The sequence below is a fragment of the Phyllobates terribilis genome, unplaced genomic scaffold (assembly GCF_046119375.1).
Source record: "Phyllobates terribilis strain yellow unplaced genomic scaffold, ASM4611937v1 Scaffold_11__3_contigs__length_659146591, whole genome shotgun sequence".
In the NCBI taxonomy this organism is placed as follows: Eukaryota; Metazoa; Chordata; class Amphibia; order Anura; family Dendrobatidae; genus Phyllobates; species Phyllobates terribilis.
In genome coordinates, this window is record NW_027362771.1 from 603,120,866 (window position 1) to 603,126,865 (window position 6,000).

The following is a 6,000-nucleotide window of genomic DNA, read 5'->3' on the forward strand; positions in this document are numbered from 1 at the left end:
CCTCTACCCCATTCAGAACCTTTGGAGCATCATTAAAAGGAGTGTCTATGATGGCGGGAGGCAGTTCACATCTAAGCAACAGCTCTGGGAGGGTATTCTGTCCTCATTCAAAACAATTGAAGCAGAAACCATCCAAAACCTGACAAATTCAATGGACGAGAGAGTTCAGAAGCTCCTTTCGAACAAGGGGTCCTATGTGAAAATGTAACATCACCTAGAATAAAGTTTTGAGTTGAAAACTGTTTGATTTCAGTTTCTAACAACCTGCTAATGCTTATAATTTCAAAAATGACCATTTTTTTGGTCTTTATTAAAATGAAAAGGTTGATCGAAAAGTTTGGGGGATCTAAGAGTGTGGCAACCCAGTAGTCATGATTACTTCGAATTCTGACAATATGAGGGTCATGCTGCAGGTAGTGCAGCAAGAAGGCACTTATGTGTCTTGCGCATCTCGGAGCCCCAAAATTATTTTCCGGGCTAGATGCAGCTAAAAATTATTTTTAATTTTAAATCTGGTGAAGCTTATTATAGATGGCCTAATAGGATCAGTGCTGCACACTGCTACAAAGCCCAAATTATTTTCCAGTCAAGATACAGATAAACATGATTAGTAATTTGAAAGCTTAAAACGGTTGGTAGGGTGATTTTAACCAATCATCAAGCTTTTACTCTCCCCAGGATGACACAGGGGTAGAAAAGTCGTTTCGGATCCATGATTTGTTCATCTTTATGAACGTGAGTCTGTCTACATTATCAGTGGAGAGCCGCGTGCGCTTATCTGTCAGCACACCACCAGCAGCGCTGAACACACGTTCAGACAGAACGCTGGCTGCGGGGCATGACAAGATCTCCAAGGCGTAAGTGGCTAGCTCCGGCCATTTATCCAGATTGGAAGCCCAAAAAGAGCAAGGCTCCAGTGACACAGTCGTGGCTTCAATGTTTACTGGGAGATACTCCTGTACCATCGTCTCTAGGCGTTGACTATGTGTCAGACTTCTTGTCTCCTGTGGCCTTGCAAAGGATGGGCTAAAAAAGTGGTGAAATGATTGCGCAAAATTGATGTTACCAGCAGATTCTGTGGTTCTGTTACGGTTTGAGTGCTGAACACTTGACGGTCCCACGGTTGGCAAGTTGGAACTGTGAGATTCACTACGTGCACCACTGGTATTTTGTGGAAAAGCACATGTAAGATTCTGCAACAGTCTCTGCTGATACTCCTGCATGCGTGCATCCCTTTCTATGGCAGGAATAATTTCTGCAAATTTACTTTTGTACCGGGGATCTAACAGTGTGGCAACCCAGTAGTCAGGATTATTTCTAATTCTCACAATTCGAGGGTCATATTGCAGGTAGTGCAGCAAGAAGGCACTCATGTGTGTTGCGCATCCAGGAGCACCAAGTCCCTGTTGTGTTGGTGGCGAGGTAACAATCATGCTTCCTTCCTCTGTCCTCTCCCCCCAACCTCGCACAACAGAAATGTGATCAAGGTCTCCCTCATCTGATGAGTCTTCCATCAGTTCGTCCTCCACTTCTTCCTGGGCTCCTGCACCTTCCTCACTAGTTTGGCTGCTACCATGCGCCCTGGTAAAACCATCTCCCCCACCCTCACATGCCTGAAGCCTTGGTGCTGCCGACCGTCTGGACCTTGCAGATGTTAGCCCTTCCGCATACAACTCCTCCTCCTCTACTTCCTCCACCTCCTCTTGTGCCACCACCTGACTCCGAATTCTGTTTAACATGTGCTCCAGCATGTAAATCACCGGAATAGTCATGCTGATAATGGCATCGTCAGCACTAAACATCTTCGTCGCCATTTCAAAACTGTGCAGAAGGGTGCATAGGTCCCTGATCTGAGACCACTCCTCCAGCGTGATTTGCCCCACCTCTGAATCTCGTTGGCCCAGGCTATACGTCAGAACGTATTGCACCAGGGCTTGTCGGTGCTGCCACAGTCGCTGCAACATGTGCAGAGTTGAATTCCACCGGGTAGGCACATCGCATTTTAGCCGGTGAAGTGGCAGGCCCAACGACTTCTGTAGAGATGTAAGTCGCTGAGCTGCGGGATGCGAACGGCGGAAGTGAGCACACAGCGACCGTGCCCTCTGCAGAAGGCCATCTAGTCTGGGATAGTGGGCTAAAAATTGCTGGACAACCAGGTTCAACACGTGAGCCATACAAGGCACGTGTGTGACATTGCCCCGGCGAAGGGCCGCACCCAGGTTTGCAGCATTGTCGCACACGGCCTTCCCTGGTTTCAGGTCCAGTGGAGACAACCATTCATGAAATTGGTTCTCCAGAGCTGACCACAACTCATCAGCTGTGTGACTCACATTTCCCAGACATTTCAATGTAAAAACCGCCTGATGACGTTGAGCCCTACTGCCAGCATAGTAAGGAGGTGTGCAGGATCCCTTCTGCGCAGTTAGAAAGCTTGTGGCATTACCAGACAGGCTTTGGGTGCAGGTGGAAGACCGAGAGGAGGTTGAGGAGGCAGAAGCAGTGGAGGAACTTTGACATAAAGAGGATTGACGCACAACTCGTGGGGACGGCAAGACTTGGACAGCAGCCCCTTGTCCTGCTGTCACCATAGTTACCCAGTGCCCAGTCAGCGACATGTAACGCCCCTGTCCATGCCTACTCGTCCAAGTGTCTGTGGTGAAATGCACCCTGTCACACACAGAGTTTCTCAAAGAAGCGGTGATGTTGTGTGCGACATGCTGGTGGAGCGCAGGCACACCTTTCTTTGAGAAGTAGTGCCGACTGGGCATCTGGTACTGGGGCACTGCGACGGACATAAGGTCTCGAAAATCCTCTGTGTCCACCAGGCGGAAAGGCAGCATTTCTGTAGCCAAGAGCTTGCAGATGGTGAAATTCAACCTCTTAGCTTTCTCATGGCTAGGAGGAAATGGTCTTTTACTTGTCCACATCTGAGGGACCGAGGGCTGGCTATTGTGCTTAGACGGGGTTGATAAGGGTGTCCCCGGAAAACTGCCGGTCTGTGAGGAAGATGCAGGCGGACATGTTAGGTTGCCTTTATCCAAAGGTGGTGCTATCGATGTCGGACAGCGCTCAACACCAGCTGGTGTTACCACCTCCAAAGAAAATGATGACCTGCCAATCACGCTGGCTGTTGCGGGTAAAGAGGTGGCAGGTCTGCGCCCCAAAACAGGTGTGACTGCTGTCCCCCCAGTCACAGAGGATGAAGAGGCCGCGGATGCACAAGATATGGCAGACGGAGATTGGCCCGGCCGGCTAGGCCGCATTGTAGCACACTGAGCTTCCCACTGCAACTTATGCTTCATGTCCATGTGCCGGTTCATGCATGAAGTACTCAAACTATGTATTTTTTGGCCTCTACTTAGCTTTTGCTGACAAATGTTACAGATAACACGAGTTGGGTCATCTTTATCGATCTGAAAAAATGCCCAGGCTATGCAAGGCTTAGCACCCATGCGACCTGAAGAGCCACCACGACTTGTGGTGAGAGGCAGAGTTGTGTTTGAGGATGCAGTTGTTGACGTGCTTCCAGTACTACGTCTCTGTCCAGGAAGGCGCAACCTGACCTCGTCGTCACTAGCATCTTCCTCCACCTCCTCTGCTGACCTCATCTCTTGGCTGACTGTGGGTTGACAGTAAGTGGGATCTCCGACCTCATCATCATCACCCTGTGCGTTATCACACCCGTCGTCCTCAGAGCCAACCTGTTCCTGCCCTGACAAAAAACTAAAGTTGTCGCTCCAATCAGGTATTTGAGTCTTATCATCGTCTTCCTCATTGTCTCCACCAACAGGAGTTACAGTTTGGGAATGAGGGTCTACATTATGGTCAGAACCTTCTGCGTCTGGTCCTGGATCCGACTCATAAAGATTCTGGGCATCAGTGCAGATCATTTCCTCGTCTGGATTCACAGAAGCGCTGTAGTCGACCTCTGATTCCCAGGCTATAGTATGAGTAAACAGCTCTGCAGACTCAACCATCTGTTCTACCTCATACTCAGACGGGCAGCTGGAGATTTGGGAGCTGTGAGGAAGCAAGTGCGATTTGGGTGACACCTTTGAGGACTGGAGTATTTGTGATGTTGAAGTTGATGTGGAGGAGAGCCCACTTAAAGGAGCACTTGATATCCGTTGAAGCACCTGCTGTTTTTGTGCCTCATCTGGAATTTGTAGCGATTGGCGTGGCCGTAAGAAAGGGTTCTTATCACATTGTCCGCTAAAAGAAGTAGACATTTTAGTTTGGCTGGAAGATGGTCTTTCTTCTGCAGATGTTACTGTTGCTTTAACACCTACCCCACGGACACAACCTTTTTTCCCCTTCCCAACACGCCTATTCCCCTTTCCACCAGCAGCAGGCCTTTTTCCACTCATTTTGGTGGTTAACTAATTCACAACTCTGGAGTTGTTTGCACAAAAAAACAATGGATGGTAACCGAGCAGAGCTGAGTGGCCAAACTGTGGTATTAGGCCAAAACTATTGGCTGGGTTAGATGCAGAAAAAAATATATTCAGTTTGCAACCTGATGGAGGTCAGTATAGATGGACTAATACAAATAGTCCCACACACTGCTAGAAGCCCAAATATTTTTTCAGAGGTACTGTAGATGCAGATAAAAATTATTTTTAATTTGCAACCTGATGGAGGTCAGTATAGATGGACTAATAGAACAAGTCCCACACACTGCTAGAAGCCCAAATATTTTTTCAGAGCTAGATGCAGAAAAAAATTATTTTTAATTTGCAACCTGATGGAGGTCAGTATAGATGGACTAATAGACCAAGTCCCACACACCGCTAGAAGCCCAACTATTTTTTCAGAGCTAGATGCAGTAAAAAATTATATTCAATTTGCAACCTGCTGGAGGTCAGTATAGAAGGACTAATAGAACAAGTCCCACACACTGCTAGAAGCCCAAATATTTTTTCAGAGCTAAATGAAGAAAAAAATTATTTTTAATTTGCAACCTGATGGAGGTCAGTATAGATGGACTAATAGACCAAGTCCCAAACACTGCTAGAAGCCCAAATATTTTTTCAGAGCTAGATGCAGAAAAAAAATATTTTTAATTTGCAACCTGATGGAGGTCAGTATAGATGGACTAATAGACCAAGTCCCACACACCGCTAGAAGCCCAACTATTTTTTCAGAGCTAGATGCAGTAAAAAATTATATTCAATTTGCAACCTGCTGGAGGTCAGTATAGAAGGACTAATAGAACAAGTCCCACACACTGCTAGAAGCCCAAATATTTTTTCAGAGCTAAATGAAGAAAAAAATAATTTTTAATTTGCAACCTGATGGAGGTCAGTATAGATGGACTAATAGACCAAGTCCCAAACACTGCTAGAAGCCCAAATATTTTTTCAGAGCTAGATGCAGAAAAAAAATATTTTTAATTTGCAACCTGATGGAGGTCAGTATAGATGGACTAATAGACCAAGTCCCACACACCGCTAGAAGCCCAAATATTTTTTCAGAGCTAGATGCAGAAAAAAATTATTTTTAATTTGCAACCTGATGGAGGTCAGTATAGATGGACTAATAGACCAAGTCCCACACACTGCTAGAAGCCCAAATATTTTTTCAGAGCTAGATGCAGAAAAAAATTATTTTTAATTTGCAACCTGATGGAGGTCAGTATAGATGGACTAATAGACCAAGTCCCACACACCGCTAGAAGCCCAAATATTTTTTTCAGAGCTAGATGCAGAAAAAAATTATTTTTAATTTGCAACCTGATGGAGGTCAGTATAGATGGACTAATAGACCAAGTCCCACACACTGCTAGAAGCCCAAATATTTTTTCAGAGCTAGATGCAGAAAAAAATTATTTTTAATTTGCAACCTGATGGAGGTCAGTATAGATGGACTAATAGACCAAGTCCCACACACTGCTAGAAGCCCAAATATTTTTTCAGAGCTAGATGCAGAAAAAAATTATTTTTAATTTGCAACCTGATGGAGGTCAGTATAGATGGACTAATAGACCAAGTCCCACACACT